This window comes from Leucoraja erinacea, chromosome 26 (assembly GCF_028641065.1).
Source record: "Leucoraja erinacea ecotype New England chromosome 26, Leri_hhj_1, whole genome shotgun sequence".
Classification (NCBI taxonomy): domain Eukaryota; kingdom Metazoa; phylum Chordata; class Chondrichthyes; order Rajiformes; family Rajidae; genus Leucoraja; species Leucoraja erinaceus.
Genome location: NC_073402.1, coordinates 29,325,437 through 29,341,615, shown reverse-complemented (window position 1 = coordinate 29,341,615; position 16,179 = coordinate 29,325,437). Strand labels below are relative to the sequence as shown.

The 16,179-nt window shown below is 41.2% G+C and overlaps 1 long non-coding RNA gene across 1 annotated transcript; it reads left to right on the top strand.

The window, feature by feature from the left end:
- Nucleotides 1-2,706: 2,706 nt before the first annotated feature.
- On the top strand, nt 2,707-6,813 carry LOC129709913 (uncharacterized). The gene is made up of 2 exons (XR_008725594.1): nt 2,707-4,495; nt 6,342-6,813. It is a non-coding gene; the product is annotated as an uncharacterized LOC129709913 (long non-coding RNA).
- Nucleotides 6,814-16,179: the final 9,366 nt, after the last annotated feature.

Genomic DNA, 16,179 nt, shown 5'->3' with positions numbered 1-16,179 from the left:
TTTTCACAATCTACATAGTATATTTCGACAAAAAAAAAGTACACCAAATGCTGGAGTAACTCAGCGGATCAGGTAGCTTCTTTGGGGAACATGGATAAGTGACATTTCGGGTCGGAATCCCCCTTCAGTCCTGACCCGAAACATGATGTGCAGAGATGCTGTCTGACCCACTGAGTTACTCCAGCACTTTGTGTTTTTCTTTTTTGTTATCCCGCATCTGCAGTTCCTTGTGTCTAATATATTTTGGCATTTCATCTAAAAAGTAAACAGTTGTCAAAACTAAAGCATTATAACTGTAAAAACTTTGTTTTCTTTTTAGCACAGCACAAAGTTGACTTCAGCAAATAACACAAAGTAAACCAAATAATTGAAATTGGATTTGAATGGTTTTTAAAATGGAATTTCAAAAAAAAAGTTTGGAATTCTTCATTTAATCTCTTTTTGTATATGACAGAGTCGTGTATTTGCTCTCCGAATCTCCGTGGTATTGGATCAGGAATGACTAAATATAGGTCCTTCGTTCAAAAGACATAACATTCACAAAGAATTCACGGTCATCAGAATGATTTAAAATACTGAAATAAAATTCAGTGGTTATGGCTATCATTCTGTCTAAGTAACAATAACATTTGAAGAAACTATCTGGAGCTCTAACATTAGGTTTGTACCTTGAAATTCTCGGCCTTTTCTTAAATCGTAAAGTGACAGATACTGTGGGGATGGATGCAGTATAATGTTTAAGTAGAAACCAGCTGTAGAAAATTTCTTTTATTCTGTCAAATTATTCAAAGATTTTACTTTATTTCTTTAAATTTATAGATCATAATAGTATGAGACAAATGCCATGATTTGAATATTTTGATCAAAGGCCCTCGAGTTCAGCTTTTAACTGGTCTTTGCAGATTGCCTCTATTTTAAAATACTTCTAGTAACCTTTTTCTTTGCTTATCTTGCCCAAAATATATAGATATCATTTAATAATTACATTTTGATTTTAATGGCTTTGATTAGTTAATGTGATCTAAATAAAGTAAAACAAACATATTATATGCCTTGTTGCAGTTGGGGTTTAAACAGTGATCCGTCAGTGTCAGTGATCACCCTCTGAACACTGGATAACATTACCAGACACTTAGGAATATTTCATAATCTTTACGTTTAACAACTAAATTCTTTATTTAAATTTTTTAATAAAAATACATGAATTAATGAGTATGTGCTGCTCATTTTGTACACTGTGATTTTGAAATGTTGATGTTCTATATAAAATAAGAATTGTTGATTGTGTTGAGCTTAATCAAAAATCTTGCACATTTGTGATTGTTTAATACAAGATGCCAAACTATAATTTACAGTAATCATTTGATGAAATTATTTTGAGTTGGACAGTATCTGTTCCTGAAATGAGAGATAAACTAGCCCAAATATATCCTTCGCTCTGCAAGTGATCATGAGAGTGAGATTTCTAACTTTCACTTTTACAATTTCATTTCTTCCACACTGAAACTGGGTGTAGGAATTGCAAACCTTGCATTAAACTGCCAAATACACAGTGAACTTCCTACATTTGACTTTTATTTTGAAAGTTTGTAATAGCATGACACATCATCAGCTAAATCTATTTTACTGTCATTTGCGTAAAATTTACGTATCTGTCAGAGCAGCAAAGTGGAGAACGTGAATGTTTTTCTGAACTTCTGACTTGCCAAAAACTAAGCTGAACAAATTATTTGTGTATGAATAGTGGGTTCTGTGATTTACAGTGGTACGCGTTGGCTGTAGTGTCTAATTGTAAGTTTAACTGGTATTTTTGATTGTTTGATAAGTGCAAATGCGGAAGCTAGAGGCCCACTCAGGTGAGGCTCATTCATGTAATGTTTACTTACTGCATGTGGAAGTTATATTCAAGCTGCAGTGAATGGCAATAGTATTTTACAAACAGACCAAGCACATGCAGCAGACCATGCATATCACCTGCAGCTGAGGTAGACACAAAATGCTGGAGTACGTCAGTGGGTCAGGCATCTCTGGAGTGAAGGAATAGGTGACGTGTCAGGTTGAGATCCTTCTTCAGACTGGATTCCTTTTCTCCGGAGATGCTGCCTGACCTGCTAAGTTACTCCAGCATTTTGTGTCTACCTTCATTGTAAACCAGTTCCTACACATCACACACAGCTTTGGTCTCTGATTTCTGAAATTCATTTCGCCAAGATGTGGAATAAGGAAATTCTACTTTAACTTAACCATAAAACTGCTTTCAAATTCTGTAACCTCATTAGTTATATCAGCAAATGGTCGCATTGCCATTAAACAAAACATTTAATGCTTAGAGGATGTTCTAACGGCCAAAAACCAGTGAGAATTAACCGCATGCTGAAATTGCTTTTGTTTGCTTTATCGTGCTACCATCAAGGTCAGGCTGCTCTTTGGACACTCACTGTTTTGGTATCATTATGCTTGGCAGCATGGCCAAGATTTAACAAACAATTTAGCTCTCTCCAATGCAGAATCATGTCCTAAAGTGAAGACGAGAAAGTTTGATCGCTGAGATATTTTGACGTGAAACAAAGAAGCATTAACGCAAATTGTTTTGAATTGTCAATATATATTTTGTGCTGTTTTGTAGCTTATAGTGAGAGGACATGCAACAAACAAAATATGCCAAATGTCGAAGGAAATGGATTAACGGTCATTTGCCAGGTACACTTTGAGCTTGACTTTACCCATGCAGGTTTTTGTTTAGATTGTAACAAATTAGGCATTCAGGAAATGTTGATAATCAGCTTCAGTTTATTGAATATCCCTTTGAATGCATTTGAGGTGTAACGATTTGGTACAGAACCACATGAAGAATTACTTGTTTCAAAGCCAATTCAAAATAAAATCTTTTTGATTTGAAAATTAGCTTTTCCACTGGTGAATGTACATTAAAGTTTACAACACTGTCTGAAGATCTTGGGAGGGATCGTGGTGTTTATTGTGTGGTAGTAAAAAAGAGACCAAAATATTGGAAAAACTCCATAGAAGTAACTAAATGCAATTAGCAGCAAAACATCTTGGCCAATATTGCAACCAAATTCATAAGATAATACTATCACTGTTCAACCTGGAGTAAGTGATCTTTTCTTTTCATAAACCAGTTCTGTATTTGTGGCATATTTAAGCAGATTTTGTGTTTCCCGCGGTACCCATACTGCGGGAAACCCATTATTTGAAGCTTAATAAGTAAGTTGCTGTTTACCAGTTGAATATGTCACTTGCCAAACGTTGAATAAATTCGGAACACTTCGAGCACATTTGCATTTGAGCTCTAAAAGCAAAGTTTCATGTTTCTTAACCATCCAGTTTCTCTTTGAAGTTGATGATTTCTTCTGGGGCAAGTTGGTCAATGTAGGACAGAAATGTCCATTTACTCAATTCTTCCAACGAGCACCTGGATCCATTTAATCTCATTATTTTCTTCTTTCCACATTGCCTCAATTTCCCCAGGATTCTACCTCTCACCTACACACTGGGGATAATTTACATAGCCAATTAACCAGCCAACCCACACTTTCTTTGAGATCATGAAAGGAAACTTGCGAAGTGACAGGAATAATGTGCAAACTCCATGCACACACCACGAGAGGGCCGGATTTAATCCAGGATTTTACGACGATGAGGCTGTAACTCTAAAAATGTGCTGCAGTACACCATTGTGCTGACCCATATACAGTTAATGGACAATTATTGTTTGTTTTTTATGTGTACATATGCGCGTAACTTTTTTTCTCATTTATTATATTCAAATTCACATTCACATTTATTGTTGTGCACCAATTAAAATACAATGATACCATGCAGCCATACAATTAAAACAATACAATTCAAAGAACGATAAAACTTAACATAAACATCCACCACAGTGATCGCTGTGATGGAAGGCAATAAAGGTCAGTCGGTCTTCCTCTTGTAATGTTTACAGTGTACTATGTTTACATATTCTGTTGTGCTGCCGCAAGTAAGAAACTCATTGTTCTAACTGGGACACATGACATTAAAACACTCTTGGTTCCTGGATCAATGACATTCATCAGAACGTTGATTGTATTTCTCTCCACAGATGCTGCCTGAAGTGCGGTGTAACCCCAGCATTTACAGCATTACAGATTGTTGTCACCTTTTTAAATGTTAAAGCATGTGATGGCACCCCACAGTTAATCTGGCATCAGCAAACCCGTCACAGATTAGGAATTATTTTTCTGCTTTTCTCTTGCATACCATGTGTTGGCATCTATATATTTTGTCTGTCAGAGATCTTGCAGCTACTGTAGATGCAACATACTGTGGATAGACTTGAAATTAACTTTGCAGTTTTTAAAAAATTGTACAAAGACAGAATCTTCCATCTTTTATAACAAAAATGTACCATTTCTCTTTCACAGCGCCACTCTCTTTGAATTTGAAAGTGACTAGATACATAAATGAGGATTGTTTGCCACTGCAGTAGATATGTGTAAGTACATTGTACTTGTTGCTGGCTTCAAATTCTCAGTCACCTTTGATCTGTAGGGTTTAAAATTATTTTCTTCTAGGCCCTCTTACCCAGTTTGGAATTGGCATTTAAAGTTTGTATTGCACTAGGTCTCAAAAACAAGATGTTACAATATAGCACTGAGGAAGATGATTCCAACTTTCCTCTCCATGGATTCCGAGCATTATGGATTGATCTATTCCCTGGCTCTTCCTCATATTCCTATAATTGGTCTCTCCTTTAAGAATGTGTTCAATTCCTTAAAGCTACAATTAACTCTCCATCTACCACTCCTGACCATGATGTAAAATCTATCGAAGATGAGACACTAAAAGCTGGAGTAACTCAGCGGGTCAGACAGCATCTCTGGAGAAAAGGAATAGGTGACGTTTCGCCTTGAGATCCTTCAGACCCGGAAGTCGCCTATTCCTTTTCTCCAGAGATGCTGTCTGACCCACTGAGGTACTCCAGCTTTTTGTCTATCTTCAGTTTAAACCAGCATCTGCAGTTCCTTCCTACGCATGTAAAATCTCTCTACTTGTTGCATCACCAATAAAAACATAGTTGCTTTTGCCAAATGTATTGTTCTTTTAAGCATTTGAAATTATAATCTGCAAAGTATTCATTATTTGAAACCTCTCTGAGATTTCTCCTTTGCTTTCTTTCTTAAAGAAAACAACTTGCTGTCAACAATTTATTGCATTTAAAAAATCGATTTGCATTATCCAATTTGTCCTGGTGATGTATTCAAGTCTTTAATTCAATTACCATTGCATTAGCCATTGCTCTACTGTATTTCTAGAGAAGGTAGGTATGTAGGCAACATAGATAGTCTTAGTCCATCAATTACCTCACAGGGAGGTACAGCCAACCCCAAGGATGGCAAGATAAATTCTCTTCCCGATCATTTCGGCTGAATTCTACAGTCTAGGTAAAATTTGGGAATTGAACCCAAGACCATTCTGGGCTTTACTGTTGCACCATCTGGACATGTCGATCTTCTTGACTAATCACATCACCTTGTGTCAAGTTTTATATGGAGCCTTCAATTAATCCCACAGCCACGCATTTCCCCATTGCTTTGAAAATTAGCCTCTTCAACATTTTCATTCGGTAAAAACGTGTACCCTTGTTCCCCCTTGTATTTTTTGCTCTTAGGCTTGCAGTGAATTGAAAATAAATTGATGGGTTATAGTTTCACTTGGCATCCTTGTTTTGATCATCTATTCCTCATCTTTTAATTATCAAGCTGCATATTATAATAAAATGTAGATGGTTTGATGTAAGACAAAATAACAATCAAAATGCTTATTGAAGTGTCACGTGTGTGGTTTGAGTGGCTTACGTATCGACTTAACTGGACTTCTAATGTTTATGAAGGAACTGAAGATGCTGGTTTAAACCAAAGATAGACACAAAATGCTGGAGTAACTCAGTAGGACAGGCAGCATCTGTGGAGAGAAGGAATGGGTAAGGTTTCGGGTCAGACGTCTAATGTCCTTGCAACTCGGTGTTCAAAACAATTATTTCTAATTGCTCAGCACGTTTTCTAGTTGGAATCCGAAACCTAGAATTACTTATTTGAAGGTCTAGGGCTTGCTGCTGCCACAGGGCTATATGTGCAGGAGCCTTTAGTATTTATTGGGAGGGGGGGAGGGGGATAGAGATCTATTCAAAGAAGAGTTCCATAGCGTTCAGCAAGGATGAAGATTGTGAGGATGAGATTGTCATTAATTACTAAAAAGAATGGTGTTTCTACTTCATTAAACCTTTGGGAAAACATGACATTATGACATTTCTCATGTTTGATCTGTTGCATCTAAACTAGGCTCTGCTGTACTGCTCCCAGCTTACTGAATGGATTCATGAGCCAAGAAATAAATAATTTGCACCACAGGATGGCAGTCTGCGTTCTCCAGTTCTGTCATCTTAGAAGGAACGGACTATTATAAATGTGTATATAGGGCCGTACGCAAGTGCATCTCAAACTTCAAGAACTTGGTGGGTAACTCTGCAAAAGCAATCTACCAACAAAATATCAGTTTTTACTTTGTTTTTTGAGTTGTTTACACTGTTTTCCATTTAAGTTGACAATCTCATGATGTGGGCAAAGGAATAGCATCACTTTCAAGCTGAAAAGATCTGCTGTACATGATGCAGAAAATTGATTGGAAAATTTGCGGCATGAGATAAAGAATATGTTCCAGTATGTCTTTGCCCAGAGTTGCTCAGTGCCAGTATGTTTTGAGTACTTGTTATCCTTTGTATGTTTTTAATAAAATGTTAATATGTTGCCACAATGCTGTCATGTCTTTCATTTTATACATTGTGATCGGTAACATTTTCAATAATGATAAGGGATTAGTTTTTGTGATTGCATTTGGCTTTGAGTTTTGAGGGTGCCTGTTGACACATAACATGAGCACAGGGACATTACAATTGGGAAGTAAGCATTCCTAATGGATAACGAAAAGAATAATTTGTAAACGCAGAGCATCTTTCATGTTTTCTTGATATCCCACAGTGTGTTTTGGCAAATGCAATCTTGGCGCTTGAAATGATGAGCTTAGCTGTCTTGTGCTTTCAATTTAAGAAGCTAAAAACATTTTCAAGGCAGTGGAATCGTTTTCCCATCCCAAGGGATAATTTGTTTTGTAAAAGATGGCAGGTTTACATGAGAATACTGGAAGTTTTCACTCAATGGCATTTGACCGGCTGTATTAATGGCAGAGAAACTTACCGCACCTGGAATTCCAGCGCAGCCTTGTAGGTGGAGAGTGACAATGGCAACTGGGATTGGAAATAATTGCATGGAGGATGGAGGGAGGTAAACAGGGTGGAAAGATCTGCATGTAGAAAGGAACTGCAGATGTTGATTTATACCTAATATAGTCACAAAGTGTTGGAGTGACTTAGCGCGTTGGGCAGCATGTCTGGAGAACTCTACCCTACTCGAGTTCGCTGCTAGTTCCACAGTTCGCATTCTTGTATCCCTTTGTTATCGCGTCTTCCACGACCAATTGTGGGCCCCACCTTTCCTTGGTCATTTGTTGCCGGTCATGCTTTGTTCTGGCCTTTCCTTAACTCTATTCCCTCCCGGGCTGAAGAAGGGTCCTGATCCGGAACGTCACCCATCCTTTTTCTCCAGAGGTGCTGCAGAGTTGTTCCAGCATTTTTGTGTCTATCTTTGGAGAAAAGCTTTTTTCCAGAACTGTGGTTACTATTTTTTAAGTACTTCTTGGCAAACCTGGCCATCCTATTTATCGGCTAACAAGTGGTTTGCATCTTGCAGTGTAGCCTCTGTATTTCTGTTCATGAAGTCTTATGCGGATAGTGGTAATTGACAAATCCACATCTGACTCCTGAAGAGTGTTTCTGCTCTGTCAGTCAAGTGTTTGGGGATTTTTCTTAATTATAGAGAGAATTCTTCTGTCATTAGCTGTGGAGGTCTTCCTTGGCCTTCCAGTCCTTGTGTGATCAGTAAGCTTGCCAGTGCTCTCTTTCTTCTTAATAATGTTCCAAACAGTTGATTTTGGTAAACCTAAAGTTTGGCTGATGTCTCTAACAGTTTTATTCTTTTTCTCAGTCTCATAATGACTTATTTGACTTTCATTGGCACAACTTTGGTCCTCGTGTTGAGAAACACCAATAAAAGTTTCCAAAGGTGATGGAAAGACTGGAGGAAAGACTAGGTGCTGAGAGCTCTCTTATACCTGCATTACAGAGGCAATTAAACACACCTAAGCAATTACAAACGCCTGTGAAGCCGTGTCCCAAACATTATGGTGCCCTGAAATGGGGGGGACTATGTATAAACACAGTTGTAATTTCTACATTGTGAAACCAAAATGTATAAAAATGGCCTTGAATAAAATCTGACAATGTGCACTTTAAGCACATGTGATTTTTTTTCTATTACAAATCTCAAATTGTGGAGTACAGAGGGAATTAAATGATGGGTTTTTGTCCCAAACATTGTGAAGGACACTAGCTCGGAAATGCGTCAAACTCATCCATGTGTACCAAAATGCCCAATCTAAGCTGGTCCCATTTGTCGGCGTTTGGCCCAAATCCTTCTAAATCTCTCTTATCCATGTAGCTGTCCCAAGTGTCTGTTCACTTGTTTTTTAGCTCCTGCCTCAACGGCATTCTCTGGCAGCTCGTACCATGAACCCACCACACTCTGAGTGAAAAAGTTCTGGTTCCTATTAAATCCGGCCTGTTTCACTTTGAAACCAACATTCTCTGTTTCTCTGTTTCATGATTTTCTTACCTTGGGTAAAAGACTGTGCATTGACCCTGTTTATTCCCCTCATTACAATTATGCACTGCTATAAGATCATCCCACGACCACCTGCTCTCTAAGGAATAAGTTCTAGCCTGCCCATTTTTCTTTGTAGCTTAGATTTTCAAGTCTGGGCAACATCCAACAATGATATCCTTTCTTCTACCATAGTGTCCAAAACAGAACACTGCCTCAAATGCACATCTCAAGAGTTTCTTTCTGTACACCAATATTTATTGCATTGCAAGTTACCTAGGACTGGGAGTGTGCTGTTAATGTGAACTTACTTGCTGTTTATTGCGCCTCCTGGCATGTGGGGCAGCAATGAAGGTCTTCCACTCTTGTCTGTTCTGGGCTAGCTTCTGGACACTTCCCCAGGCCATGTCCAGGTGGTTTTGGGTCTCTCTCTTTTCCTTTTCCCTTCCGGTGTCCAGTGCAGGGCTATTCTTGGGATGCCGCCTGGTTCTCTTCCTTTCGGCTTTCACCATTGACATTCATCCTAGCATCAATCGATAGCGCTGGAAGTCCATCACGCCCAGTAGCGTTGATTCCTTCAGTCTCTGTTTCCGTAAAATATTTGTTTTACGAGACAGGGTTGTTAGCCCTGTGCTCAACCTCCAACCTGGAGGACCAGTGGATCGCTCTTCATCTCACCTCTACCAATAGACAATAGGTGCAGGAGTAGGCCATTTGGCCCTTCGAGCCAGCACCGCCATTCAATGTGATCATAGCTAATCATCCCCAATCAGTACCCCGTTCCTGCTTTCTCCCCATATCCCCTGACTCCGCTATTTTTTAAGAACCCTATCTAGCTCTCTCTTGAAAGCATCCAGAGAACCTGCCTCCACTGCCTTTCGACCTGTCCAGCATGGGAGACCCCAACAGGAGACGAATCTCCCGCTGGCATAGCTCTAGGGGTCACTGAGACACAAGCTCCCCAAACACGACAAGGTTGCAACCCATTGCAAGGGAGCATTAATGTGAAGGAGAGAAGTTAATATTGGCTACCTTCAAAATTGTTTTTGTTTCTCCCTTCTGTCATTTCCAAAACCTGACAAAAATATTTGCATCCTTATCGGTCAACCCCTCCTAAAGATATACACAGATCACCTTTTTTGTAAATTCATGCTAGGCTGTACAACTAAACACATACTAGGATCAAGAGGGACACAAGGGGTTGCAGTTGCTGGAATCTTGATCTGGCAACACATCTGGAGGACATGGATTTCAGTTCACAAGTTATAGTAGAATTAGGCCATTCAGCCCATCGAGTCTACTCTGCCATTCAATCATTGCTGACCTCTGCCTTCTCCCCATAACCCTTGACACCTGTTCAAATCAAGAATATGTCTATCTCTGCCTAAAAAATATCCACTGACTTGGCCTCCACAGCCCTCTTGGCAATGAGTCCCACAAATTAACTACCCTCTAAAGTTGTTCCTCCTCTCCTTTCTAAAAGAGTGCCCTTTAATTCTGAGGCTATGACCTCTGGTCCTAGACACTCCCACCAGCGGAAACATCCTCTCCACATCCACTCTATCCAAACCTTTCATTATTCTGTAAGTTTCAATGAGGTCCCTCCCCTTAACCAAAACTCCAGCGAGTACAGGCCCAGTGCTGTCGATCGTTCATCATATGCTAACCCACTCATCCCTGGAATCACTCTTGTAAACCTCTGGACCCTCTCCAGAGCCAGCACATCCTTCCTCAGATACGGGGCTCAGTTCAGGACCCTTCAAATAGGATTGGTTTGTTTATAGTCTTGAACAAAATTTTGGCGATTAGTGCCAGATATTGATGCTGCTTTTAGTGAGGTTCTAGAGAAAGGAAGCATTTTGGGATTATGTCAATGGTACACCTTATGGCTCAATAGGTAGCAAACTTGCTTATTCATATGGTACACAAAAAAGCTGGAGAAACTCAGCGGGTGCAGCAGCATCTATGGAGTGAAGGAAATAGGCAACGTTTCGGGCCGAAACCCTTCTTCAGTCTGAAACTTGATTCTTCAGTCTGAAGGGTTTCGGCCCAAAACGTTGCCTATTTCCTTCACTCCATAGATGTTGCTGCACCCGCTGAGTTTCTCCAGCTTTTTTGTGTACCATCGATTTTCCAGCATCTGCAGATCCTTCTTAAACATTGCTTATTCATATGTCTGACATTTCTAGTTTCAAATGCCATTCCTTTAGAGCTAAGGTATCCTGCTGCAATGTCTTTGAACCACTCCTTTGAATTTTCCCACATCCCTTTCAGAAACTTTGGGGTGGAGGAAGACAGTTGATGAGAATATGTTGATGAGAAATGAATATATGGGATTAGCGCATTTAGTTCCCCATGGGTGGTGCAGAGTGGCTGAGACGCAGCTTGTTTCCACGACATGACTCTTAAAACACTTTTAGCCCGTGTTTGTCTACCTTTCATCACTATGTCAACCACTTCCAATGTTCTAGTTACTTATAATTTGTAAATCATTGCAGAGAAATGATAGTACTAGGAAGGTTGATTGGTTCATGCATCAATCGCCACCATGCTTATGATGTTGGAGCAACACTAGTTTTTTTCTTGCCAGCAGATGCAGTACTCAACTACACTCCATGAGTCTACAACCATTTTACTGAAGAGCTAGGAAGACACAGTTGTAGTAGCTCAATGGGTCTGGCAGCATCTCGGGAGAACATGGATAAGGTTCATTTATTGTCACATACACCAATTTGTGTGGTGAAATTTCACTGGCCAGGTCAGTCATACAATTAAAAAAAGCAATAGACTCAAAAAACACATTTTAACATGAACATCCATCACAGTGACCCCTACTAATTCCTCACTGTGATGGAAGGCGAAATATAGTTCAAGTCCTTCCCTTTTGTTCTTCCTTGGTCGGGTGCCTCGAGCCCCCAGTTGACGGGACGGTCTTGAGTCCCGTAGCCGGCGGCGTTCGGGCCCTCTGCGTCGAGGCGTTCAGCTCCCGCATCGGGGGGGGATGTCAGCTCCCCCGCGCCGGGCGATCAAACCTTGCGTCGGGGCTGGACGAACCTTCTGCAGGGATGGAGCTCCCAACTAGCCTCTCCCGAGACTGCGAGCCCTTGATGGTAAGTCCGCAGGCCGCGGTGGGAGCGCTCCCAGGCAAGGGATCCGCTCCGATGATAAATCCGTGCCCCGCGTTGGAGCTCACGACAGTCCGAGGCGGCTATTCAACTCCATCGATGGTAGGCCGCAGAGCCTGGAGAATGTGATTCGAAACTTGATCACCTCTCCAGGAAGGTAAGAAACTGAAAAAAAAGTTTCCCCTGACCCCCCCCCCCCCCCCCCCCCGGCATAAAACAAACAGCAGAACATTAAAGCAAACAAGCGGTAAAAATATCAAAAAACGGACTGCCGGCAGGGCTGCCATCTCCCTACTCCGGCAACATTTTCATAGGCGACATGTTTCAGGTTGGCATCCCTTAGAATTATAGTGAACACCTGAAAAAATACTTATCTCTGTGGGTAGTTGCTCTGTACTTATTTCGTGTGGCGTGCACAGCCTAAAGTTGTAGGACACCTTGTTCTATTTGATCTCCCGTTTGTGCACGTTGAGTTGATTGCATTAGTCGAAACAGGGCGGACCACGTGAAGGTTGCAATCTTCCACCCCGTTGCTCTGTACCATGTTGCCTTGGGAATTAGGTGTGGCCCAATTTTTCTTATTCCTGTCACCACCCAGTCCTCTGCAAATTAAAAAAAAAAAAATGCCCCACACATCTCCTTTGAACTTTGCTCCTTTCACTTTACACATAAGGCGGTGAGTGTATGGAACAAGTTGTGGAGGATAAGTTGAGGCAGGTACTATCGAAACATTTAGACGGGTACATGGTTAGGACAGGTAGAGAGATATGGGCCAAACACAGGCAGGTGGGACTAAGATAGAATAGAATATAGAATAGTTTCTTTATTGTCATTGTAACATGGACCATGTACAACGAAATTTAAAATGTCAGCCAGTCAGTGCAGCATTCAAACATTTCTATAGATGGGACATGTTGGTCGGTGTGGGCAAGTAGGGCCGAAGGGCCTGTTTCCACACTCTATGACTATGACTGACTGACCAAATAAGTTCTTACGTGATAGGAACAGAATTAGGCCACTCGGCCCATCAAGTCTACTCCGCCATTCCTTCATGGCTGATCTATCTCTCCCTCCTAACCCCATTCTCCTGCCTTCTCCCCATAACCCCTGACACCGGCACTAATCAAATCAAAGGGAAATTTTAGGTATTCAATTTTAAATAGAGCTTTTAACTTTAAATTGAGCAGTAAATTCTAGTGGAGGTTTTTAATGTTTGTGTGGGAGGTAAGTCCAATTGTGATCTATTAATTTCCCTTTTCCATATCGAACCCGGACATTAAATATAATGTCATCTGCTTTCAGCAGCTCAGCAGTTAGACTTCTTTAATAGGCTTTTCTTGTCAGCTCACCAGCTCTCAAGTGCTTAAGCCAATTACTTCTTCACTTTTCAGTTGGATTTATGTAAGAGGCATCAAGAGCCAAAATTTATAAAAGGAAAAGCGATGAAGGCAGGCACCAGGTGTTAAAGAAACAACGTTATAAGCTGTGGAAGTGCTTGATGTAATTGAGGTGGTATAGTGGAGTGTAGAGGAAGGTATAACTCTACAATTTTCTAAAGCTTGGGGTTGGCCACTCGGCCCATCAAGCCTACTCCGCCATTCAATCATCATAAGATCGTAAGGGATAGTAGGTCAGGCAGCATCACAGGAGAACATTTTGGTTAAGGTCCTGTCCCACTTTCACGAGCTAATTCACGACATTTTTTTACTCGTGGACATTTTTCCACATGCTAGAAAAAAGCCCCAACCTACTTGATGCCAAGAGTACCTACGACTAGCATCACGGCCTGCTACGACCTCGTGACGACCATGCTGCGAGTACGAGTCAAGGGCAAACTTGGCAGAGGTCGTGAATTAGGTCTGAAAGTGGGACAGGCCCTTTATGTTGTGGGTCGACCTTCACTGCCGTCTGTGGCAAAGAATTCCACAGATTCACCACCCTCTGGATAAAGTAATTCCTCCTCATCTCCTTCCTAAAAGAACGTCCTTTAATTCTGAGGCTGTGACCTCTTAGACTCTCCCACTAGTGGAAACATCCTCCCCACATCCGCTCTATCCAAGCCTTTCACTAGTCTGTATGTTTCAATGAGGACCCTCCTCATTCTTCTCAACTCCAGCGAGTACAGGCCCATTACCGACAAAAGCTTGTCATATGTTAACCTACTCATTCCTGGGATCATTCTTGAAAACCTCTGGACTCTCTCCAGAGCCAGCACATCTTTCCTCAGATATGGTGCCCAAAATTGCTCACAATATTCCAAATGTGGTCTGGCCAGCTCCTTATAGAGCCTCAGCATTACATCCCTGTTTTTGTATATAAGCCCTCTTGAAATAAATGCTAAATAAATGCTAGCATTGCGTTTGCTTTCTTTACTACTGATTCGACTTTCACACTATGGGTGGTGGGTGTATGGAACAAGTTGCCAGAGGAGATAGTTGAGGCTGGGACTATCCCAACGTTTAAGAAACAGTTAAACAGGTACATGGATAGGACAGGTTTGGAGGGATATGGACCAAACTCGTGGGACTAGTATAACTGGAACATGTTGGCTGGTGTACGCAATTTGGGCCGAAGGGCCTGTTTCCACGCTGTATCACTCTATGATTATTTCTGTATGATCACATGGTACTGAGTGCTAATGCCACACTGTGAAGCCCAATTCAAAGCATTCAGAGTCCAGCACCAAGGATCCAATTTACTCTTCACAATGTGACAAGCAGTCAAAACAGCGACCTGCCCTGACATCGTAAACCTTTCACTGGCTAAGTCTCAACACCATTTCGCTAAAGTAGGCACAGCATTACCTGCCAGTTAATCATCTGTTATCCCAAGCTGTCAATTGGTTCCAGCAGTTCAGTCTAGTTCAAAGCCACAGCATGTAAACAGGCCCTTCGGCCGACTGAGTCCACGCCGACCCTCCATCACCCCTTCACACAAGTTCTATGTTATCCCACTTTCTAATCAGCTCACCACACACTAGGGGGGCAATTTACAGAGGGCCATTTAAGCTACAAACCCGCACGCCTTTGGGATGTGTGAGGAAACCGGAGCACCCGGAGTAAACCCACGTGCAAACTCATGCATCCCAAACACTGCCCAGTCCATCATCGGCTCTGACCTCCCTTCCATCGAGGGGATCTATCGCAGTCGCTGCCTCAAAAAGGCTGGCAGCATCATCAAGGACCCACACACCATCCTGGCCACACACTCATCTCCCCGCTGCCTTCAGGTAGAAGGTACAGGAGCCTGAAGACTGCAACGACCAGGTTCAGGAATAGCTACTTCCCCACAGTCATCAGGCTATTAAACCTGGCTCGGACAAATCTCTGAACATTAATAGCCCATTATCTGTTATTTGCACTTTATCAGTTTATTTATTCATGTGTATATATATTCATATAATGGTATATGGACACACTGATCTGTTCTGTATTCATGCCTACTATGTTCTGTTGTGCTGAAGCAAAGCAAGAATTTCATTGTCCTATCAGGGACACATGACAATAAACTATTGAACCTTGAACTCCACACAGACAGTGCCCGTGGTCAGGATCGAACCCTTGTCTCTAGCACCGCACTAACAAAGTGTCGCTCCTACTTTGTTAGTACTCTGAATTTCACTGCAGTCACAGAGAATGTTTGGACTGATGCTGGTCGACCCTCTAGACATCACACCAGCAGATTGTTTTGTTTCTCCAGATCCCAGCGACTGCCGTCTCTTGCGTCTCCCGTCGTCCGAGTCGAACACGTCTGGAACGTAAAAAGGAATCCAACCTGTAGATAGAGAAACAAAAAGCCGGAGTAACTCAGCGGGACAGGCAGCACCTCTGGAGAGAAGGAATGGGTGACATTTCGGGTCGAGACCCTTCTTCAGACCTGTTCTGTGTCAGTTGAACCACTTGGGGGAGCTGCGATACAGAGGATGGAGTGTAGTCTTTACACTGTGATCTTTGCATGGAATACAAATATACAAATTGTAATTCAAGTTCAAGTGAGTTCATTGTCATGTGTCCCTGTATAGGACAATTAAATTCTTGCTTTGCTCAAGCACACAGAAAACAGTAGGCATTTACTACAAAACAGATAAATGTGTCCATATAAAATGTAAAAAAACATTAAAAATGTACAAAAAAACACCAAGATTACACTGATCTAAAGCTCTGCTTGCATTTACACTAAATATTCATCCATTTTCTCATGTACATCTTGATTTACTTACATTATTATCAAAATATTCTGGAAATGGCCCATGTTAAAGTAACATCAGAATATAAGTGTTA